This window comes from Puma concolor, chromosome B4 (assembly GCF_028749965.1).
Source record: "Puma concolor isolate L17-30 chromosome B4, mPumCon1.1.hap2, whole genome shotgun sequence".
Classification (NCBI taxonomy): domain Eukaryota; kingdom Metazoa; phylum Chordata; class Mammalia; order Carnivora; family Felidae; genus Puma; species Puma concolor.
The window spans coordinates 130,941,168-130,965,903 of record NC_141673.1 but is presented as its reverse complement, the minus strand read 5'-3'; the positions used below and the strand labels follow the sequence as shown (position 1 = coordinate 130,965,903).

The following is a 24,736-nucleotide window of genomic DNA, read 5'->3' as shown; positions in this document are numbered from 1 at the left end:
CGGGGGGGGCGGGGCAGAGAGAGAGAGAGAAAGACACAGAATCGGAAGAGGCTCCAGGCCCTGAGCTGTCCGCACAGAGCCCAACGCGGGTTGGAACTCACCAGCTGTGAGATCATGACCTGAGCCGAAGTCGGACGCTTAACCGACTGAGCCACCCAGGTGCCCCGTAAACACATCATTACTGATCGGACTTGTGCTAACGCTGTGTGCAGCAGAAACTCCCGGTCCGTCACGTAGTGTGATGGGCTGGATTGCGTCCCGCACCTCCAGGTTCATATGTCGATGTCCTAATCCCCCCATCCCTGAGAGGGTGATTGTCTTTGGAGAAAGGGCTTTGAAGAAGAGATTTAGGGATATGGGTGGGATTGGTGTCCTTATAAGAAGAGATTAGGGGGCAGCTACGTGGCTCCATCAGTTAAGCGTCTATTCTTGATTTCGGCTCAGATCACGATCTCATGGTCATGAGATCGAGGTGCGTCTCAGACTCTGAGTTGGGCATGGGGCCCTATTGGGACTTTCTCTCTCTCTCTCTCCCTCTGCCCCTCCCTTTCTCTCCCTCAAAAAATAAATAAATATAAAATAACAGAGAGATTTAGGACACAGACACTGCTATGGATTGAATGTGTGTGTTCCCCGAAAAGTCTTACATCCTAACCCCCAAGGTGTTGCTGTTCGGGAGGTGGGGACTTATGGGATGTGATTAGATCAAGCGCCCTCATGAATGGGATTGGTGCCCTTATTTTTTTTGTTTTTTCAAATTTTTATTTAAGTTCTACTTAGTTAACATATAGGGCAATATTGGTTTCAGGGGTAGTGGTTTGGTTTCAGTAATTCATCACTTGCCTACAACACCCCGTGCTCATCTTCACAAGTGCCCTTCTAATGACTCTCATCCATCTAGCCCATCCCCCCCCCCCACCTCCTTCCATCCGCCCTCAGTTTGTCCTCTTTAAGAGTCTCTCTCTCTTTTTATACAACTTTGACCTTTGTATTGTAAAAAGAATGTAGTCGGTAACAAAAAATAGAAAATGGAGAAAACCATAACCTCATTATACTAACAGGATTGTCATTCACTCTTTTTTTTTTTTTTTTAATTTACATCCAAGTGAGTCAGCATATCGTGCAATAATGATTTCAGGAGTGGAATCCAGGGATTCATCCCCTGCTTACAACACCCAGTGCTCACCCCAACGAGGATCCTCCTAAATTTGGGATTGGTGCCATTATAGGAGACCTGCGGCACTCCCTCGCCCCTGCCACCATGTGAGGACATAGGGAACCAGGAGGTGGTCCTCACCAGTCACTGAGTCTGTTAGTGTCTTGATCTGCGACTTCAGCCTCCAGAACTGTGAGCAATAACTGCTCGTATTTACAAGCCACCTGCTTTGTGATATTCTGTTATGGCGCCCAGACCGACTAACACAGACACATCGAGAGGGAAGACCAGCCAAGGACACAATGGGAGGCAGCCCTCCGCGAGTCAAGCGGGGAGAAACCGGCACTGCCTGCTCCTTGATCTTGGGCTTCCAGCCCCCAGAACTGTGAGAAAAGAAATACACTTGGGTTGGGTAAGCCGCCCCAGCTGTGCTATGTTGTTACGGAGGCACTGGGACTGCGCACACACATCCATTAAAAATCTGTTTATGTTCATCTTTTGAGGATCCCAGACACCTCAAGACAGAAACAGTTATGGAGTAGTTGGGGATAGGAAGCAAGAAGATATGGACTGGCTGGGTTTTTTAAAAAAAAATATTATTTTTGAGAGAGAGCGCACACGTGGGGAAGGGGCAGAGAGAGAGAGAGACACGGAGAATCTGAAGCAGGCTCTGCGCTGACGACAGGGAGCCCGATGTGGGGCTCGAACCCACAAACTGCGAGATCACGACCTGAGCCGAAGTCAGAGGCTCGACACACTGAGCCACCCAGGCGCCCCTGTTTTTCAAACTGGACTGAAACTGCCCTCCTCGGATTTCCTCTTGCAGGCTCCGCATCCGCAGTCCTTTTCTCTCGCTGGGAGCGTGTGTCACTTACCTCACGCACTTGCCCACCCAGGACATCTGACCCAGCTCGTATAACTGGAGCCAAAGGGCCTTCCTGGCGCAGAAAGGGGCCCAAAAGGTAAGGAGTACTTCAAAGGCTACGGTGATCGATCCAGTTAAATTCTGCCTTGGGGACGAGTTGGGGTTCATACCCAACAGGAGGCTGAGGAAGGGGTCTGCCTTCTCAGTGCTGTGGGGGCCTGCCTCTGCCTGGGCCTCTCTGACCCGACCAGGTCATTCGGGTGGGGACGCCCCGCTGCCTTCTGCCCTCTCAACACCTCGCGGGCTGCTCGGCTCGCTCAGAGGACTAGGACCGGAGCGAGGGAGGCCTTTTGCGTCCTGTCATTTGCCCTGTCCTGTTTCTCGTCCACTTTAGTGACCCAGCATGCCCGGAGCCAGAACTGGCCTGTGGATTCCTGACAGCTTGGAATGTCTCCCTCCTCCCTCCCTCCCTCCCTCCCTCCCTCCCTCCCTCCCTCCTTCCCTTCCTTCCTTCCTTCCTTCCTTCTTTCCTTCCTTCCTTCCTTCCTCCCACTTCCTTCCTTCCTTCCCCTTCCTTCCTTCCTTCCTTCCTCTTCCTTCTTTCCTTCCTTCCTTCTTCCTTCTTTCCTTCCTTCCTTCCTTCCTTCTTCCTTCCTTCCCCTTCCTTCCTTCCTTCCTTCCTTCCTTCCTTCCTTCCTTCCCCTTCCTTCTTCCTTCCTTCCTTCCTTCCTTCCTTCCTTCCTTCCCCTTCCTTCCTTCCTTCCTTCCTTCCTTCCTTCCTTCCTTCTTTCCTTCCTTCCTTCCTTCTTTCCTTCCTTCCTTCCTTCCTCCCCTTCCTTCCTTCCTTCCTCCCCCTTCTTCCTTCCTTCCTTCCTTCCTTCCTTCCTTCCTCCCCCTTCCTTCCTTCCTTCCTTCCTCCCTCTTCCTTCCTTCCTTCCTTCCTTCCTTCCTTCCTTCCTTCCTCCCCCTTCCTTCCTTCCTTCCTTCCTTCCTCCCACTTCCTTCCTTCCTTCCTTCCTTCCTTCCTTCCTTCCTCCCCCTTCCTTCCTTCCTTCCTTCCTCACACTTCCTTCCTTCCTTCCTTCCTTCCCCTTCCTTCCTTCCTTCCTTCCTTACTTCCTTCCTTCCTTCCCCTTCCTTCCTTCCTTCCTCCCCCTTCCTTCCTTCCTTCCTCCCACTTCCTTCCTTCCTTCCTTCCTTCCTTCCTTCCTTCCTCCCCTTCCTTCTTCCTTCCTCCCCCTTCCTTCCTTCCTTCCTTCCTTCCTTCCTTCCTTCCTTCCTCCCCTTCCTTCCTTCCTTCCTTCCTTCCTTCCTTCCTCCCCTTCCTTCCTTCCTTCCTTCCTTCCTCCCCTTCCTTCCTTCCTTCCTCCCCTTCCTTCCTTCCTTCCTTCCTTCCTTCCTTCCTTCCTCCCCCTTCCTTCCTTCCTTCCTTCCTTCCTCCCCCTTCCTTCCTTCCTTCCTCCCCTTCCTTCCTTCCTTCCTTCCTTCCTTCCTTCCTTCCTTCCTCCCCTTCCTTCCTTCCTTCCTTCCTTCCTTCCTTCCTTCCTCCCCCTTCCTTCCTTCCTTCCTTCCTCCCCCTTCCTTCCTTCCTTCCTTCCTTCCTTCCTTCCTCCCACTTCTTCCTTCTTCCTTCTCCTTCCTTCCTTCCTTCCTTCCTTCCCCTTCCTTCCTTCCTTCCTTCCTTCCTTCCTTCCTTCCTCCCCCTTCCTTCCTTCCTTCCTCCCACTTCCTTCCTTCCTTCCTTCCTCCCCCTTCCTTCCTTCCTTCCTCCCCCTTCCTTCCTTCCTTCCTTCCTTCCTTCCTTCCTTCCTCCCCCTTCCTTCCTTCCTTCCTTCCTTCCTTCCTTCCTCCCCCTTCCTTCCTTCCTTCCTTCCTCCCCCTTCCTTCCTTCCTTCCTTCCTTCCTTCCTTCCTTCCTCCCCCTTCCTTCCTTCCTTCCTTCCTTCCTCACCCCTTCCTTCCTTCCTTCCTCCACCCTTCCTTCCTTCCTTCCTTCCTTCCTTCCTTCCTTCCTTCCTTCCTCCCCCTTCCTTCCTTCCTTCCTTCCTCCCCCTTCCTTCCTTCCTTCCTTCCTTCCTTCCTTCCTCCCACTTCCTTCCTTCCTTCCTTCCTTCCTTCCTTCCTTCCTCCCCCTTCCTTCCTTCCTTCCTCCCACTTCCTTCCTTCCTTCCTTCCTTCCTTCTTCCTTCCTCCCCCTCCTTCCTTCCTTCCTCCCCCTTCCTTCCTTCCTTCCTTCCTTCCTTCCTTCCTTCCTTCCTCCCCCTTCCTTCCTTCCTTCTTCCTTCCTTCCTCCCGCCTTCCTTCCTTCCTTCCTTCCTCCCCTTCCTTCCTTCCTTCCTTCCTTCCTTCCTTCCTTCCTCCCCCTTCCTTCCTTCCTTCCTTCCTTCCTCCCCCTTCCTTCCTTCCTTCCTCCCACTTCCTTCCTTCCTTCCTTCCTTCCTTCCTTCCTTCCTTCCTCCCCTTCCTTCCTTCCTTCCTCCCCCTTCCTTCCTTCCTTCCTTCCTTCCTTCCTTCCTTCCTTCCTTCCTCCCCCTTCCTTCCTTCCTTCCTCCTTCCTTCCTTCCTTCCTCCCCCTTCCTTCCTTCCTTCCTTCCTTCCTTCCTCCCCTTCCTTCCTTCCTTCCTTCCTCCCCCTTCCTTCCTTCCTTCCTTCCTTCCTTCCTTCCTTCCTTCCTCCCCCTTCCTTCCTTCCTTCCTCCACTTCCTTCCTTCCTTCCTTCCTTCCTTCCTTCCTTCCTTCCTCCCCCTTCCTTCCTTCCTTCCTCCCCCTTCCTTCCTTCCTTCCTTCCTTCCTTCCTTCCTCCCCCTTCCTTCCTTCCTTCCTCCCCCTTCCTTCCTTCCTTCCTTCCTTCCTCCCCCTTCCTTCCTTCCTTCCTTCCTTCCTTCCTTCCTTCCTTCCTCCCCCTTCCTTCCTTCCTTCCTCCCACTTCCTTCCTTCCTTCCTTCCTTCCTTCCTTCCTTCCTTCCTTCCTCCCCCTTCCTTCCTTCCTTCCTCCCCCTTCCTTCCTTCCTTCCTTCCTTCCTTCCTTCCTCCCCCTTCCTTCCTTCCTTCCTTCCTTCCTTCCTTCCTCCCCCTTCCTTCCTTCCTTCCTTCCTCCCCCTTCCTTCCTTCCTTCCTTCCTTCCTTCCTCCCACTTCCTTCCTTCCTTCCTTCCTTCCTTCCTTCCTTCCTTCCTCCCCCTTCCTTCCTTCCTTCCTCCCACTTCCTTCCTTCCTTCCTTCCTTCCTTCCTTCCTTCCTCCCCCTTCCTTCCTTCCTTCCTCCCCCTTCCTTCCTTCCTTCCTTCCTTCCTTCCTTCCTTCCTTCCTCCCCCTTCCTTCCTTCCTTCCTTCCTTCCTTCCTCCCCCTTCCTTCCTTCCTTCCTTCCTCCCCCTTCCTTCCTTCCTTCCTTCCTTCCTTCCTTCCTTCCTTCCTCCCCCTTCCTTCCTTCCTTCCTTCCTTCCTCCCCCTTCCTTCCTTCCTTCCTCCCACTTCCTTCCTTCCTTCCTTCCTTCCTTCCTTCCTTCCTTCCTCCCCCTTCCTTCCTTCCTTCCTCCCCCTTCCTTCCTTCCTCCCCCTTCCTTCCTTCCTTCCTTCCTTCCTCCCCCTTCCTTCCTTCCTTCCTTCCTTCCTTCCTTCCTTCCTCCCCCTTCCTTCCTTCCTTCCTTCCTTCCTTCCTCCCCCTTCCTTCCTTCCTTCCTTCCTCCCCCTTCCTTCCTTCCTTCCTTCCTTCCTTCCTTCCTTCCTCCCCCTTCCTTCCTTCCTTCCTCCCACTTCCTTCCTTCCTTCCTTCCTTCCTTCCTTCCTTCCTTCCTCCCCCTTCCTTCCTTCCTTCCTCCCCCTTCCTTCCTTCCTTCCTTCCTTCCTTCCTTCCTTCCTCCCCCTTCCTTCCTTCCTTCCTCCCCCTTCCTTCCTTCCTTCCTTCCTTCCTCCCCCTTCCTTCCTTCCTTCCTTCCTTCCTTCCTTCCTTCCTTCCTCCCACTTCCTTCCTTCCTTCCTTCCTTCCTTCCTTCCTTCCTCCCATTTCCTTCCTTCCTTCCTTCCTTCCTTCCTTCCTTCCTTCCTTCCTCCCCCTTCCTTCCTTCCTTCCTTCCTTCCTTCCTCCCCCTTCCTTCCTTCCTTCCTTCCTTCCTTCCTTCCTTCCTCTCTCTTCCTTCCTCCTTCCTTCCTTCCTTCTTCCCTCTCTCTTCCTTCCTTCCTTTCTTTTAAGTTTATTTATTTATTTTGAGAGAGAGAGAGGAAGATATAGAATCCCAAGCGGCTCCACACTTGTCAGCACAGAGCCGGACCCGGGGCTCGAGCTCACAAACTCTGAGATCCTGACCTGAGCCAAGATTGGGATGGGATTCTGAGTGTGGGAATTCTGAGGTCTAAATGGAATCCACATTGTGGTTTCCACCTTCCCCTCTGCCAGCCGGCTCTAACGTCACTTGGTAAATTAGAACTTCTGACCACCTTGGTCCAACCCCTGCGTTTTCCCAGATGCAGGCCTGGAATGTCCGTGGCTTTGGCATGGCTTCTGTCTGAGAAATGTCATTGATAACTTAATAGAGCAACCTAAAAATAGCACAGTGACCACTTTCTGTGAACACCAAGGAATTGCAAACCTACCCCCCTGGGTCTACTTGTCCTGGGATTGGGGCACTGCCCCCCCACCCCCGGCCTTGTGGGCTGGCTCTGGGCCATGCTGACCTTTTCACACACAGCAGGACACCCTCCTGTCAGTATTTCCAGGGGATGTCTCTGGTCACAGAGCAGTTTTTTCAAAGGTGATGAAATGATTTGTCACTTGTAATTGTCCCCCTCCCTTCCTTTGCTGGTTGACTCTGCACAGGGCAGCCAGATTGGACTGTGCTGGAAGGCCAGGACCTCGCTGCCTGTGAGCTATTAATTCAACCTTAAATTTTAAAAATTTCTTTTTTTTTTTTAAATTGTGAAATGTGTTTTTTTGTAGTATATGACATGATCTCCGTTGATAGGTAGTACAGTAGGTTAAAAAAAATTTTTTTTTTCGGTTCTGCTAGCAGACTGCCTGAATCCAAATCCGAACCCGGCAGGTTGGAAGCTGTGTGAGCTTAGGCCTGTTACTTAACTACTCTGGTCATAAGTTTTCTTGTTTGTAGAGTGGGGCTGGTAATATTGTACCTACTTTCTTTTTTTTTTTTTTTAACTGTTCTCTGTAGTTTTGACTCTGCTTCTGGTTTGTTGTTGTTCATTTGTTTTGTTTTTAGATTCCACAGATGAGTGAAATCAAATGGTATTTGGCTTTCTTTTAAAAAAAAATTTTTTTTTAATCTTTATTTGTTTTTGAGAGAGAGGCAGAGTGTGAGCAGGGGAGGATCAGAGAGAAAGGGAGACACAGGGGCGCCTGGGTGGCGCAGTCGGTTGGGCATCCGACGTCAGCCAGGTCACGATCTCACGGCCCGTGAGTTCGAGCCCCGCTTCAGGCTCTGGGCTGATGGCTCAGAGCCTGGAGCCTGTTTCCGATTCTGTGTCTCCCTCTCTCTCTGCCCCTCCCCCGTTCATGCTCTGTCTCTCTCTGTCCCAAAAAATAAATCCCAAAAAAAGGATGTATTATACATCCTTATCACAGTCTACTTTCAAGTGGTGATATCCCACTTGACATACAGTAGAGGAACCTTATAATAGTATGCTTCCATTTTTCCCTTTTCTACCTTGGTTCTGTTGTCATATACCTTATTTATACAAATGTTTCATGCTGCACAGTATATGATTATTATTTTTGTTTGAAATAACCAATTTGAGGGGCTCCTGGGTGGCTCAGTCGGTTAAGCATCCGACTTCAGCTCAGGTCATGATCTCAAGGTCTTCGTGAGTTTGAGCCCCACGTCAGGCTCTGTGCTGACAGCTTGGAACCCAGAACCTGCTTTGGATTCTGTGTTTCCTTCTCTCTCTCTCCCTCTGCCCCTCCCCTATTCCTGCTCTGTTTCTCTCTCGCTCTCTCTCTCTCTCACTCTCTCTCTCACTGTCTTTCTCTCTCTCAAAATTAAAATAAACATTTTATTAAATGTTTCATTAAATTTTTTTTTCAATAACCAATTTGATTTTTAAGTGTCTTAAATAATAAGGAAAAACTTTATATGCTAAATTTCTAGTGTTCTACCTTTATTGATATTGTATTGTGTAGATCCACATTTCCATCTGGTGTCATCTTCCTGAAGGACCTACTTTACCATACTTAGTAGTACGGTTCTGGTTGCAATAAACTACTTTGGCTCTTGAATGTCTGAAAAAGACTTTACTTCACTTATGTTTTTGAAAGGTATTTTTGCTGGGAATAGAATTCTAGGTTTAAGGTTTTTATTTTTTCTTTCAGTTTCAGCTTTAGTTAAAGATGTTTCTCCACTGACTTCTTGCTTGCATAATTTGGATGATAAATCTATTGTCATCCTTATTTTTGTTTCTCTGAATGTAATGTGTTTTTTCCTCTGACTGCTTTTAAGATTTTCTCTTTATTACTCTTTTTAAGCAATTTTGTTTTGTTAGACCTTAGTATATAATTTTCTTCATATTCATTGTGCTTGGGCTTTTATGAGCTTCTTGGATCTAGAAGGTTAGAGTTTTCATTAAGTTAGAGGAATTGGGAACTCTTATTTATTCTAATTCTTTTTCTGTCCCTCTCGCATTTTTTTCAAAGACTCCGGTTACACATACGTTGCATCAGTTTTGATTTACTGATGATTTAGATCCTCATTATGGGTCGAATTTTCTTGCTTCTTTTCATGCCTGGTAATTTTTTATTGGATGCCAGACACTGTGAATTTTACCTAGTTGGTAAGTGGTTATTTTTATATTCTTCACATTTGTTTTGGGACACAATTATCTGGAAACAATTTGATCCCTTCAGGTCTTGCTTTTTAAATATTCATTAGATAGTACTAGAACAGAGCTCGATCTAGCACTAATTATTTCTAACTATTGAAGTAAGACCCTTGTGTATGTTCCATACAATCGTCCATGAATCTTGAGTTTTCCAGTCTGGCTGATGGGAACGGGCCCTATTTGTGGCCCTGTGTGAGCACTGATCCTGTTAGGTCCTTTGTCTGACTTCAAATAGTTCCCATACATACACACCCTGATCAGTCTTGAGTTGGACCCTTTACCAATCTCCAGTTCGCTTTCTATGCAACTCTTTCCTCTCTGTTACCGTCCTGGAAACTCTTGGCTTCCTTTGTCTCCCTTAACTTTCAGATCTGTCTTCTCAACTCCGTGTCTACCAGACTCTGTACAGGTTAACCGTTCCTGTGATGCGGTCTGGATATTCTCTGAAATCAATAAGCTGATGTAATCATAGAGTTCATTTCCTTCATTTCCTGTCTCTCAATGGTCACTGTCCTTCATCGCCTAATACTCAGTGTTTTGCCAACTGCTATTTCGTATGTTTTTGTTTTCTCGCTTGTTTCAATTGGGAAAGTAAATTTGACCCCTTACTCCTTCATGGCCGGGGGGAAAGTCCCATCATTTATCTTTAAAAAATAGAAAATACTGCTCTAGTATAAAACACCAGACTTACAATATCTTCTGTGTTGATTTCACATAATCTACCCGTTTCTTTACCTCATGTCATATGCAAGGAGACGGTATTGGATGACTCTGTGGCTGAGTGAGACTCGTGCTGCCGTAACTGCATGATCCAGTCTCCCTGAAATCTAGCCCAGAATTCCACGCAATGACTCATGGACCATTTCTGCCAGAAGCAATGATTCTGGTTTTTATCTGGACTCCCAACGATGACTAGAGTGGGATAGCAAGGAGAATATTTCACCATTTGCTAACAGGATGATTTGTTGTTCTCTCCGACAAGTCCCAAACATAATGTTTAAAGTATCATTTCCTTAAAAATCAAATTGCGGGGCGCCTGGGTGGCGCAGTCGGTTAAGCGTCCGACGTCAGCCAGGTCACGATCTTGCGGTCCGTGAGTTCGAGCCCCGCGTCAGGCTCTGGGCTGATGGCTCAGAGCCTGGAGCCTGTTTCCGATTCTGTGTCTCCCTCTCTCTCTGCCCCTCCCCCATTCATGCTCTGTCTCTCTCTGTCCCAAAAAATAAATAAACGTTGAAAAAAAAAATTAAAAAAAGGGAGACACAGAATCCAAAGCAGGCTCCAGGCTCTGAGCTGTCAGCACAGAGCCCAACGCAGGGCTCGAACTCCCAGACCGCGAAATCATGACCTGAGCTGAAGTCGGACGCTCAACCGACTAAGGCAGCCAGGCGCCCCAGTATTTGACTTTATTTTATTTTATTTTTTTAGAGGGAAAAATTATTATTTTTTAAAATATGTATTTTTTAATTTAATTTTTTATTTTTTTAAATTTACATCCAAATTAGTTAGCATATAGTGCAACAATGATTTCAGAAGTAGATTCCTTAGTGCCCCTTAACCATTTAGCCCATCCCCCCTCCCACAATCCCTCCTGTAACCCTCAGTTTGTTCTTCATATTCATGAGTCTCTTCTGTTTTGTCCCCCTCCCTGTTTTGATATTATTTTTGTTTCCCTTCCCTTATGCTCATCTGTTTTGTCTCTTAAAGTCCTCATATGAGTGAAGTCATATGATTTTTGTCTTTCTCTGACTAATTTCACTTAGCATAATATCCTCCAGTTCCATCCACGCTGCAAATGGCAAGATTTCATTCTTTTTGATTGCCGAGTAATACTCCATTGTATATATATACCACATCTTCTTTATCCATTCATCTGTTGATGGACATTAGAGCTGTTTCCATACTTTGGCTATTGTTGATAGTGCTGCTATAAACATTGGGGTGCATGTGTCCCTTCGAAACAGCACACCTGTATCCCATGGATAAATGCCTAGTAGTGCAATTGCTGGGTCATAGGGTAGTTCTATTTTTAGTTTTTTGAGGAACCTCCATACATTTTCCAGAGTGGCTGCACCAGCTTGCATTCCCACCAGCAGTGCAAAAGAGCTCCTCTTCTCCGCATCCTCGCCAACATCTGTTGTTGCCTGAGTTGTGAATGTGAGCCATTCTGACAGGTGGAAAGTGGTATTTCATTGTGGTTTCGATTTGTATTTCCCTGATGATGAGTGATGTGGAGCATTTTTTCATGTGTCGGTTGGCCATCTGGATGTCTTCTTTGGAGAAGTGTCTATTCATGTCTTTTGCCCATTTCTTCACTGGATTATTTGTTTTTTGGGTGTTGAGTTTGATAAGTTCTTTATAGATTTTGGATACTAACCCTTTATCTGATATGTCTTTTGCAAATATCTTCTCCCATTCTGTCAGTTGCCTTTTTAGTTTTGCTGATTGTTTCCTTCACTGTGCAGAAGCTTTTTGTTTTGATGAGGTCCCAATAGTTCATTTTTGCTTTTGTTTCCCTTGCCTCCGGAGACTTGTTGAGTCAGAAGTTGCTGAGGCCAAGATCAAAGAGGTTTTTGCCTGCTTTCTCCTCAAGGATTTTGATGGCTTCCTGTCTTACATTTAGGTCTTTCATGCATTTTGAGTTTATTTTTGTGTGTGGTGTAAGAAAGTGGTCCAGGTTCATTCTTCTGCCTGTCGCTGTCCAGTTTTCCCAGCACCACTTGCTGTAGAGACTGTCTTTATTCCATTGGATATTCTTTCCTGCTTTGTCAAAGATTAGTTTGCCATATGCTTGTGGGTCCATTTCTGGGTTCTCTATTCTGTTCCACTGATCTGAGTGTCTGTTCTTGTGCCAGTACCATACTGTCTTGATGATTACGGCTTTGTAATACAGCTTGAAGTCCAGGATTGTGATGCCTCCCACTTTGGTTTTCTTTTTCAGGATTGCTCTGGCTATTCAGGCTCTTTTCTGGTTCCATACAAATTTTAGGATTATTTGTTCTAGCTCTGTGAAGAATAGAATGTGAAGAATGCTTGTGTTACGTTGATAGGGATTGCATTGAATATGTAGATTGCTTTGGGTAGTATCGACATTTTAACAATATTTGTTCTTCCAATCTATAAGCATGGAATGTGTTTCCATTTTTTTGTGTGTCTTCTTCAACTTCTTTCATCAGCTTTCTATAGTTTTCAGTGTATAGATTTTTCACCTCTTTGGTTAGATTTATTCCTAGGTATTTTATGGTTTTTTGTGCAACTGTAAATGGGATCGATTCCTTGATTTCTCTTTCTGTCGCTTCATTGTTGGTGTATAGGAATGCAACTGATATTTGTGCGTTGATTTTATATCCTCCAACTTTGCTGAATTCATGAATCAATTCTAGCAGTTTTTTGGTGGAATCTTTCGGGTTTTCCATATAGAATATCATGTCATCTGCAAAGAGTGAAAGTTTGACCTCCTCCCGACCGATTTGTATGCCTTTTATTTCTTTGTGTTGTCTGAATGCAGAGGCTAAGGCTTCCAATACTATGTTGAATAACAGTGGCGAGACTGGACATCCCTGTCTTATTCCTGACCTTAAGGGGAAAGCTCTCAGTTTTTCCCCATTGAGGATGATATTAGCATTGGGCTGTTTATATATGGCTTTTATGATCTCAAGTTATGCTCCTTCTATCCCTACTTTCTTAAGGGTTTTTATCAAGAAAGGATGCTGTATTTTGTCAAATGTTTTCTCTGCATCTATTGAGAGGATCATATGGTTCTTATCCTTTCTTTTATTGATGTGATGAATCACGTTAATTGTTTTGCGGATTTTGAACCAACCATGCATCCCAGGTATAAATCCCTCTTGGTCATGGTGAATAATTTTTTTAATGTATTGTTGGATCCGGTTGGCTAATACCTTGTTGAGGATTTTTGCATCCATGTTCATCAGGGAAATTGGTCTATAGTTCTCCTTTTTAGTGGGGTCTCTGTCTGGTTTTGGAATCAAGGTAATGCTGGCTTCATAGAGTTTGGAAGTTTTCCTTCCATTTCTATATTTTGGAACAGCTTCAAGAGAATAGGTGTTAAGTCTTCCTTAAATGTTTGGTAGAATTCCCCTGGAAAGCTATCTGGTCCTGGACTCTTGTTTTTTGGCAGATTTTTGATTACTAATTCGATTTCCTTACTGGTTATGGGTCTGTTCAAATTTTTATGTCTTCCTGTTTGAGTTTTGGTAGCGTATATGTTTCTAGGAATTTGTCCATTTCTTCCAGATTGCCCATTTCATTGGCATATAACTGCTCACAATATTCTCTTATTATTGTTTTTATTTCTGCTGTGTTGGTTGTGATCTCTCCTCTTTCATTCTTGGTTTTATTTATTTGGGTCCTTTCCTTTTTCTTTTTGATCAGACTGGTTAGTGGTTTATCAATTTTGTTAATTCTTTCAAAGGACCAGCTTCTGGTTTCATTGATCTGTTCTACTGGTTTTTTTTTGGTTTCGATAGCATTAATTTATGCTCTAATCTTTATTATTTCCTGTCTTCTGCTGATTTGGGGTTTTATTTGCTGTTCTTTTTCCAGCTCCTTAAGGCGTAAGGTTAGGTTGTGTATCTGAGATCTTTCTTCCTTCTCTAGGAAGGCCTGGATTGCTATATACTTTCCTCTTATGACCGCTTTTGCTGCGTCCCAGAGGTGGCTTTCTTTATCTGACATATGTCACTTAGCATGACACCCTCCAGGTTCATCCTTGTTGTCGCACATGGCAAGATTCTTTTCTGTGGCTGAGTAATATTCCATTGCGGTGATATACCACATCTTCCTTATCCATTTATCTATTGGTGGACACTTGGGTGGCTGCCAGATCTTGCCTGTTGTAAATTTGTAAATGATGCTGCAACAATTACATTCCCACCGACAGTGCCCTAGCATCCCCTTTTCTCCACATCCTTACCGGTACTTGTTATTTCTTGTCTTTTAAAAAAATATATTTTATTTTTGAGAGAGAGAGAGTGCACGCGCGAGCAAGGGAATGGGAGGGGCAGAGAGAGAGGAAGACAGAGGATCCGAAGTGGGCTCTGTGATGACAGAGGAGGACCTGAGGTGGGGCTCTAACTCACAAACCATGGGATGGTGACTGGAGCCAAAGCCAGACGCTTAACTGACTAAGCCGCCCAGGTGCCCCTATTTCTTGTCTTTTTGATATTAGCCATTCTGACAGGTGTGAGGTGATATCTCAGTGTGGATTTGATTTGCATTTTCCTGATGATGAGGGACGTTGAGCATCTTTTCGTGCATCTGCTGGCCGTCTGGATGTCTTCTTGGGAAAAATGTCTGTTCAGATCCACTCCCCCCCCTTTGTTTATGTTTATTTATTATGAGAGACAGAGATTGCAAGAAGGGGAGGGTCAGAGAGAGAGGGAGAATCTTAAGCAGGCTCTGCGCTGTCGGCACAGAGCCGGACACGGAGCTCGAACCCACGAAACTGTGAGATCACGAGCTGAGCCGAAATCAAGAGTCAGGACGATCAACCGACTGAGCCACCCAGGCGCCCCTCCACTGCCTATTTTTTCATTGGTTGTTTTGTTTTGTTTTGTTTTGGTGTTGAGTTGTGTAAGTTCTTTATATGTTTTGGATGTTAACTCCTTTTTTTTTTTTTTTTTAATTTTTTTTTTTCAACGTTTATTTATTTTTGGGACAGAGAGAGACAGAGCATGAACGGGGGAGGGGCAGAGAGAGAGGGAGACACAGAATCGGAAACAGGCTCCAGGCTCTGAGCCATCAGCCCAGAGCCCGACGCGGGGCTCGAACTCACGGACTGCGAGATCGTGACCTGGCTGAAGTCGGACGCTTAACGACTGCGCCACCCAGGCGCCCCTGGATGTTAACTCCTTATCAGATATGTCGTTTGCAAATACCTTCGCCCATTCACCAGGTTGCCTTTTTGTTTCGTTGATGATGTCCTTTGCTGTGCAAAAGCTTTTCGTTGCAGTGTAGTCCCAGAACTTTATTTTTTGCTTTTGTTTCCCTTGCCTGAGGAGACAGACCCATAAATATCTTGGTAAGGCCAATGTCGAAGAGATTACTGCCTACCTATTGCACCTACTTTAAAGATTGTTATGAGGGCTATATGAGTTTTAAACAATGAGAAGACCTAGATTAGTGCTGGGTGTATAGGAAACACTCAATAAATAATAATAATCAAGTTCTTTTTTTATTGTGACGAACTATACATAACACGATTTACCATTTTATTTTTTTTTTTTAAGAATTTTTTTTTAACGTTTATTTATTTTTGAGACAGAGAGAGACAGAGCATGAATGGGGGAGGGTCAGAGAGAGAGGGAGACACAGAATCCGAAACAGGCTCGAGGCTCTGAGCAGTCAGCACAGAGCCCGACGCAGGACTCGAACTCACGGATCGCGAGATTGTGACCTGAACTGAAGTCGGACGCTTAACCGACTGAGCCACCCAGGCGCCCCAACGATTTACCATTTTAAACATTTTTAAGTGTACGTTTCAATGACATTAAGTATATTCACATTGTTACACAGCCATCACCACCACCATCACAGAAGTTTTGATCCTTCCCAAATGGAAACCCTGTCTCCATTAAATACTAGCTCCCCACCCTCTTCTTCTCCCAGCCTCTGGTAACTACCATCCTATGAGTTTGACTACTCTTGTTTCTTCCTGTAAGTGGAATCATACAATGTTTGTCCTTTTGTGACTGGCTTTTTTCACTTAACATAATGTCTTCAAAGTTCAGTCGTGTTGTAGCAAGTGTCAGAGTTTTCCTTCCTTTTTAAGGCCAAGTAATATTCCCTTATACACACACACACACACACACACACACACATGCACACACATGCACCACACTTTGTTTATGCATTCATCTATGAATGGACCCTTGGGTTGTGTCCACCTTTTGGCTATTGTGAATACTGCTGCTGTGAACACACGTGTACAAATGTCTGTTTGAGTTCCTGCTTTCACTTTTGGGTGTATACCCAGAAATGGAACCGCTGAATCATGTAGTAATTCTATGTGCAATTTTTCTGAGGAACCGCCATACTGTTTTTCATACTGGCTGCAACATCATTCTCATGGTTTTATATACTACAGGCTGACAAATTCCGGCTTCATGTCTACAGCTTTATGTCTTTTCCAAGCTGTAGAGACACAATTGCCTACGTGATCTTGTCAGTGAGATGTCTCACAGGCATCTTGAGATTAAACAAGCCCCAGACTAAACTTTTACCCCACCCCGTTTTGGTAGATGGCAGTAATGAAGCATGTAGTTACTCAAGCTGGAAACCTTCAAGCAGGGCCGGCTTCATAATTTGCCAGACCCAGTGCAAAATGAAGGCATGGAGCCCCAGCTTCCCCTGGGTCTGTCGCCCCATCCCCTGCTGCCTGGAAGGGCTGGCACCCTCTAGGCTGGGATGTGCTCAGTACCCGGATCCAGGGTGGCCGAGAGCCCTCCACCGAGGTCACTGCCAGCCCAACGTGGGGACGGGCATTGCACCAGTCATGCACCTGTGTCGCTGGCCCTGCCTTCGATGGATCCTTGATTCCTGTTTCCCTCACCTTCCACATTCACTTTGTCACCGGGACCCACAAGTCCCACCTCTAAAATAAGGCTCAGTTCGCTGCTTCTCTATCTCTACTGTCATGACCCACGTCCAACCTGCCACCTCCTCTCTCTACTGTCAAACCCCCCAGGTGGTCTCCTTTACTCACATTTGCTCCGTCCACCACATTCCACTTAAGAGCCAGAGTGGTTATTTCCACAAACAAATAAGTCCACGTGAACTGCCCGGTTTCAGAACACCCGTGGGCTCCTTGCCACAGTTAGAACAAGATGGCAGCTCCTTGCCTTGGCGTGCAAGGGTGCGTGCTGACAGCCTCCCCCTGCTTCCCGAACTTCTTCACAGCCCTGCCCCCTCTTCTGTTGTTTCTCCAGGCACCATGTCCTGCTTTCTACATGAGGAAGGTGCCAAGCCTTTGATGGCCTCAGGGCAGGGCTTCTCAACCTCGGCACTATTGACATTTTGGGTAGTTCTTTGCCTAAGGGTTTGTCCTGTGCAAACTGTAGGATGTTAATTTGCATCCCTGGCTTCTAACCATCAGATGCCAGGAGGACTGCTCCCTGCCACCACGTTGTGACTACCAAAAAGTCTAGACGTGGCCAAACGTTCCCTGGAGGGCAAACGTCATATTCTTGAGAACACTTCCCTTCAGCCTTGGCACACTGGTTCTTCCTTCTGTCTAGATCATTGCCCCCACACGCCCCCACACGCTACACGACCTTCCTGCTTCTAGAGCTTTCTTGTCCTTCAGATATCAATTTAATGTCACCCTTTTTATACATTAAAAAAAAATGTTTCTTTATTTTTGACAGAGAGAGAGGGAGGGAGGGAAGGAGGGGGAGGCGGAGGGGGAGGGGCAGAGAGAGAGGGAGACACAGAATCTGAAACAGGCTCCAGGCTCCGAGCTGTCAGCACAGAGCCCCACTCGGGGCTTGAACTGGTGAACCGTGAGTCCTGAGCTGAAGTCTGACGCTTAACCAGCTGGACCACCCAGGCGCCCCTAATGTCACCTTCTCAAGGAAGCCTCCCCTGACCAACCAATATGAAGTGATTTTATCTCTCTCTCTGTCTCTGTCTCTTTCTGGTTTAAGTTGTTGTGTAAGCACTCAACAGTCTCTAATAGCTCTTTGGGGCAGCAAGTCCCGTAGTTTTGTTGAGTGCTGTGTTCCTAACACCTAGTGGGTGCTCAGTACCTATTTGCTGAATGAATGAATGAATGAATTCACTACACTTTGAATCCACTGTCTTACTTGTTAGGCAAGTACTGGTTAGGTCCTTTCCAAGTAGTTCTAGGTCTTCCTCTGCTTTCCTTTTTTGTTAACTTGAAGTAGCATCAACATACAGTGTTCTGTTAGTTTCAGGTGTGTCATTTCAGCACTCTTAACCCCCTTCACCTATTTCGCCCACCCCTCCACCCACCTCCCCTCTGGCAGCCATCAGTTTGTCTTTAGTTTCCTTTGTTTATATATATATTTTTAATGTTTATTTATTTTTGAGACAGAGAGAGACAGAGCATGAATGGGGGAGGGTCAGAGAGAGAGAGAGACACACAATCTGAAACAGGCTCCAGGCTCTGAGCAGTCAGCACAGAGCCCGACGCGGGGCTCGAACTCACATACCGCGAGATCGTGACCTGAGCCGAAGTCGGACGCTTAACCGACTGAGCCACCCAGGCACGCCTGTTTATGTATTTTTTTTATTAAATTCTGCATGTAAGTGAAATCCTGTGATATTTGTCTTTCTCTGACTTATTTCACTTAGCCTTATACACTCTAGCTCCCTCCATGTTGTTGCAAATGGCAAGATCTCATTTCTTGTTTCTGGCTGAGTAATATTCCATCACAGACATACACCACACCTTTATCCATGCATCTATTCGTGGACACTCGGGCCGCTTCTGTATCTTGCCTGTTGTGATCGATCTGCTTTCCTTTTTACAGCCTCCACTTTCCCTTTCTTATCCCCATGTCTGCTTCCTGTTATCTTTTTCTCTCTCTTCATCGTACGACAGGTGATATTTCCCTCCGTTACTTTGATTCAACATCTTTCACCACAGAAACACAGGCTAGAAAAATAGGACACAGATAAGGTTTTGGTGAAGTTATCCCTAAGGAGCAAGATCTGATGGTAAGGGCTTATTGGACTGTATATGACAGGAGGGTCTCCCGGGACACAGTGGCCCAGGAATTTACTGGAATTGGAAAGGACAGCCCTGGTAGGAACCTTGGTGGCCCTCTTGCTCTCTTTCTTGTCTTTCCTTCTCCTTCATGCTGAGTCTTGGCTTGATTTTTTTTTTAATGTTTATTTATTTTTGAGAGAGAGAGTGTGAGCAGGGGAGGGGCAGCAAGAGGGGGGTGGGATAGAGGATCTGAAATGGGCTCTGTGCTGACAGCAGAGAACCCAATGTGGGCTTGAACTCATGAACCGTGAGATCATGACCTGAGCCAAAGTCGGTCGCTTAACAGACTGAACCACCCAAGTGCCCCAATTCTTTTTTTTTTTAATTAATTAATTAATTTATTTATTTTGAGAGAGAGCATGAGCGGGGGAGGAGCAGAGAAAGAGGGAGAGAGAGAATCCCAAGCAAGCTCCTATCTGGCAGTGCAGCGCCCACCTAGATGCAGGAACCTAAAGATCATGACCCAACCCAAAATCAAGGGTCAGATGCCTTTGCTGGTGGGAATGCAAACTGGTGTCACCACTCTGGAAAACAGTATGGAGGTTCCTCAAAAAATTAAAAATAGAACTACCCAACGACCCAGCCATTGCACTACAAGGTATTTATCCAAGGCATGCAGGTGTGCTGTTTCGAAGGGACACATGCACCCCCATGTTTATAGCAGCACTATTGACAATAGCCAAAGTATGGAAAGAACCCAAATGTCTATCAATGGATGAATGGATAAAGAAGATGTGAGATATATATATATATATATATATATATATATATATATATATACACACACACATACATACATACACACAATGGAGTATTACTCGGCAATCAAAAAGGATGAAATCTTGCCATTTGCAACCATGTGGGTGGAACTAGAGCGTGTTATGCTAAGTGAAATAAGTCAGCAGAGAGAGACAAATATATGACTTCACTCATATGTGGAATTTGAGATACAAAACAAATGAACAGAAGGGAAGGGAAGCAAATGAAAACAAGGGGGAGACAAAACATAAGAGACTCTTAGATATAGAGAACAAACTGAGGATTGCTGGAGGGATTGTGGGAGGAGGATGGGCTAAATGGGGAAGAGGCATTAAGGAAGACGCTTGTTGGGATGAGCACTGGGTGTTATATGTAGGGGATGAACCATTAGATTCTACTCCTGAGATCATTATTACACTATATGCTGACTAACTTGGATGTAAATTAAAAAACCAAAACACAGATGCTTAACCAACTGAGCCTCCCAAGTGCTTGGCTTGATTCTTTATAGACCAATCCCCTAAGCTTCTGTTCATCTGGTGACAAATGTTACTGCCATCAGCACGTAATAGACTGTATTAGTCTGAACTAAAGCATCTTTATCCCAAACTCAAACCACTGGGGAGAAGATTCCTTGGCTCACCCTGGGGTGGGAGTTGTCCTTGCTGAGTGTCTACAGTGGGCCAGGTGCTCTCCAGGTGATGAGGATCCAGGAGACAACAAAACAGACAAATCCTATTGCCACGGAACTTGCTTTTTTTTTTTTATGTTTATTTATTTTTAAGAGAGAGAGAGATAGAGCATGAGCAGGGGAAGGGCAGAGAGAGGGGGAGACACAGAATCCGAAGCAGGCTCCAGGCTCTGAGCTGTCAGCACAGAGCCCAATGCAGGGCTCGAGCTCATGAACTGTGAGATCGTGACCTGACCCGAAGTCGGATGCTTAAACACCTGAGCCACCCAGATGCCCCAGAACTTACATATGTATATTCCTTACTTTATGTTTATTACTAGACACCTATCAAGAACCAGCCCCTAACCTTGTTCCCAGGATACAACAGTGAGCAAAATGCACAAACCTAATCACATATGGTGATAAATTCATTCATTCATTTAGTTAATTTTCTAGATTGCTATATGAATGTACCGTAAGGGGGCTTGAACTGGTCGGGGGGCTGGGGAATTTTTTTTTAATGTGAATTAAGTTAACTTTATTTTTCAGAACAGTTTTAGATTTACAGAGAAATCGTGAAGATACTACAGACAGTTCTCAGCTGTTCCGCATCCAGTTTCCCCTATTATTAACATCTTCCATGACTGTGGTACATTTGTCACATGTCATGAACCAATATTGATATATTGTTATTAACTAAAGTCCACGCTGTATTGACATTTCCTTAATTTGTACCTAATGCTCTTTTTCTCTCTCAGGATCCCATCCAGGGTATCACATCATGTTCCTTTGTCATATCTCGCTTAGGCTCCTCTTGGTTGTAAAAGTTCCTTAGACTTTTCTTGTTTTTGATAACCTTGACAGTTTTGAGGAGTTCTAGCTAGTTCCATGGATGCATGGGATTTTTCTCATGGTTAGACCAGGGTTATGGTGTCTGGGAGGAAGACCACAGAGGGAAGGTTCCATATTCACCTCATCGTATCAAGGGTATATACTGTCGACATGACTGATAATTGTTGACGTTGACCTTGATCACTTGGCCAACGTAGTTCTTGTCAGGTTTCTCCAGCATTGGGGTACTTCTTTTCCCTCTTTCTCTTTCCATACTGGAGTCTTTGGAAGGAAGTCACTCTGTAGCCCACAGTTAAAAGGGAGGTTTATGCTTTACCTCCTTGACAACATTGTTGGCTTTTTAAACATAGCTATAGTGAGGTATAATTTACACACCACAAATTCAGCTGTTTTAAGTGAATAGTTGGATGAATTTTGGTAAATTTACATAATTGTGCCTGAGGGGAATGGTCTTTGAGCTGATATCCAAAAGATGAGGAGAATTTAAGTAAACAAAGGAAGGGAAGGACTGTTCTGGGCGGAGGTAACTACATATACAAGTTTCTCAAGGAACTGTGGAACAGTCACAGAGCTTGGGTTAATCCTGAACCTCCTGGAAAAGGTAGAACATGTCACCATCCTTCGTTTAATATGCTTCATAAATATTTTCTTCAAAACATCTAAAAGTCAACAGCACTTTATCGCCTAAATGTATAAACTTTAGTTCTTTGAAACATTTGTCAGTCTAGAAGAGCTCAGCCCCTGATGGTTTATCTAAGGTTTTACTATAACGATAAGTAAATATTAGGGTAGTAAAATGCAGACTGGTCCCCGAGGAGAAGAAAATGTCATACAATTTCCTTCCCTTTCAGGTCTTGTTTAAACAAGAATGTAAAGTGCGTGTACTATTTCCTTTCCGATAAGCCCTTGATTTATTTCCCGTTGGAACAAACACACCGCAACAAAGTGAGAAGGAGGAGGTAATTCGGAGGTTGAAGAAGAGAAAGGGACTATATTCAGAAATATGTCCCCACACAGACTTAGAATCTGGAAAAATCCAGTTAGCAAAAGCACAGAAAGCCTCTTTCTACGTGTGAAGTAGCTAAGGGGCTCTCTCAGAACTTCACGGGTCACTGAAAATTCCTGGCGTGGAGGAGCATGTTATTAGTCAGGATAGGCAGGGAGCGGTGCGGTAACAAGCAGACCACAGATCTTAGTGGTTTAATAGAATAGGTCGTTGTTTAATGGAGGTCCAATGGCTCTCCTCCAATAATTGACTCAGGGATCTAGGCTTCATTTATCTTGCCATGGTGTCATCTTAAACATATGTCCTCCAAGTTTGCCATGGAAGAGGAAATGTGAGTGTGGTTGATGACCTAGGGAATATTATGATATGGAAATGCTATATATCACTTCTGCCCACATCCGTTCAGGCAGAACCCAGTTACATCACCCCACCCTAAGTGCCCGGGAGGCTGGGAAATGTAGTTCTCTCGTGTCTACAGGAAGGAGAAAATTAAGTGGGTTTTGAGAAATGCATAGTATTTGACACAAGCTCTTAAATTTTTAAGTTTATTTTTTTACTTATTTTGAGAGAGAGATAGAAAGCAAGCAGGGAAGGGGCGGAGAGAGAGAGAGGGAGACAATCCCAAGCAGGCTTGCGCTGACAGCGCAGAGCCCGATGCGGGGTTTGAACTCCCCAACCATGAGATCACGACCTGAGCCGAAGTCAAGAGTCTGAAGCTGAGCCACCCAGGTGACCTTAAACTTTTTTTTATTTGATGCCTTTCAAATGCTAAAGTAATACATGCTTGTTATAGCAAGGGGTATATAAAAGTGGAACTAATTATCTCCCAGTGTCCTATCATCCTATTGGCTCTCACTTCTCTTTGTGTCCTGTCACACCTTTTTCCTCATTCATAGGACTGTATCCCACATGTATGTGTGATGCAGGAGACATGGACTCTGAGAGACACTTCTGAACCGGCTGGTTTCATGATAGTGCTTCTAGAGTTGCTAAGAAACACTTAATGAAATCTTCATCCAAGAGGTACCTCATACTGACAGAGTAGAGATAGAATTGTGCTGGATTTTAAACTGATGACAACAGATACCACACTTGATCTTAGCCAAAAGGCCAAGAAGTGATTGCTGGATTTTAAAATTGAGTGCTTTTGTTTATGTTTCTCTTGGCTTTCTACAGTTCTTTGGCATTTACTCCTGCCTCTGGGAAGACTTTGCGGGCTCCCCTTGTCACTATTAGAGGCTCCACCTCTGAATGATGCTAGTCGCTGTGCCATCAGAAAGATCTGGGTTCAAATCCTGACTCTGTCTCCTACAATCTCTGGGACTTTGGACAAGTAATAAACTCCTCCAAACGTTACGGAAGGATGTGAAACAAATCTAGTACCTATCACTTGGGGTATTTTCAGTACTACAGACAAAGTCTACTCTTTTTAAAAAATTTTTATTTATTTATTTTTTTAATTTGAGAGAGAGAGGTGTGGGAGGAGGAGAGGGTGGGGGGGAGAGAGAGAGAGAGAGAGAGAGAGAGAGAGAGAGAGAGAGAATCTTAAGCAGGCTTCATGCTCAGCACAGAGCCCAACATGGGGCTCGATCCCATGACCGTGGGGTCATGACCTGAGCTGAAATCAAGAGCCAGATGCTCAACCGACTGAGCCACCTAGGTGCCCCGATAAAGTCTGCTCTTTAATCTTCCAGGTTACTGGGTATCTATGACATCTTAACGTCCACAACTAGAGACCAGGGAAACTGGCGTTTAAAATGTGTACAATGTGACCAAGAACCTGGGAAAATCCTCTACAAAACAAAGTACCATAAGATGGGAAAGACAGGAAGAGAAAATACAGGCTGGAAAATATTAGTGAGCCGAAGAGGATTTGTAGTATTCATTTAGGAAGGAAAGAAGATATATAGGGAAATGAAGATCAGAAAATGTAGAAGTTATTAGAAACATGTTGAGACTGATCAGCCTGTTTTGCTAGCAATTTTCCTCTTCATTAGTTATGCATAGCTCCCATCAACAGGGGCAGAGTCCTGCTGTGGCAGACCTTTTTGTTAATGACCCAGTGGAACAAAAGGTTCCCTGCAACCTGGAGGTGTTCCCAGAGGAAGGGATTGGGTCCGCTCAGGGTTTTAAGGTTGTTTTGCTGTTTAATGTAACGGGGTCTAAAAGCATAGAAGCCCGATTAGGGACCATCATCAAATTTTGCCAACGTTGAGAAGGTCGTAGAAATATTGACAGCCACCAAAGTAAACACGCAAAGATCTTTTTGAAGAATCACTCCATGGACAAAGCACAGGGACCCAAACACGAAAACTTGGGTATTGACACAAATATCCAAAAGAAAAAATGTACAAAAGAAAAAAAATATCGAAGATTCACCAGTACGTATGGCCAGAAAAACCAGAAATCACTTTAGGTATTTCAAGCAAAGAGGGATTTAACACAGAGAATTAAGTCTTAAAGCTGTTGGAAGGGCTGGGAGAGCAAAAAGGTGGAAGGTATTGTTACCCAGAGATCAGAAATGCTGGAAGTTGGGACCTATTCCATGGAGTTCAATTCTGGACGTTGAAAGATATTGATCACCTGCTTATTTAAGAAGAGCTCTGTAGCTTTCTGGTTTTTGCACCTTCCCTAAGTACGGCTTGGGGTAGGATCCCAAGCCTTAACTGTATGCAGTTCTCTGTAGGTGCTCAAGGCTATGGCAATGATAATGTAGTAACAGCAGGCTATGAGAGCTAGTCCATGGTGCCTGAAAACTTTGGCTTGCTAGTGGCCATTTACACGGATAGGCTGGTAAGAATTGCGCGCTTCGTTTTGCCTTTAAGATTCAGGCCAGGAGTGTGTTTGCTCTGTATGA

General features: G+C 45.3%; 1 long non-coding RNA gene and 1 pseudogene across 2 annotated transcripts in view; one reads left to right on the top strand and one right to left on the bottom strand.

Annotated features, from left to right (window-relative positions):
• The window catches only part of LOC147579508 (uncharacterized), a 91,607-nt gene that overhangs the window by 47,108 nt on the left and 19,763 nt on the right, over positions 1-24,736 (top strand). Inside the window, exon 1 of one of the 2 annotated variants that reach the window (XR_015254023.1) lies at positions 1,716-2,118. The exons of the other annotated variant lie outside the window; for it this stretch is intronic. This is a non-coding gene — a long non-coding RNA (uncharacterized LOC147579508). Of the gene's footprint in view, positions 1-1,715; positions 2,119-24,736 lie in introns of those variants that run through there. 2 annotated transcript variants of the gene reach the window in all.
• On the bottom strand, positions 22,861-23,001 carry LOC112868057 (U2 spliceosomal RNA; annotated as a pseudogene).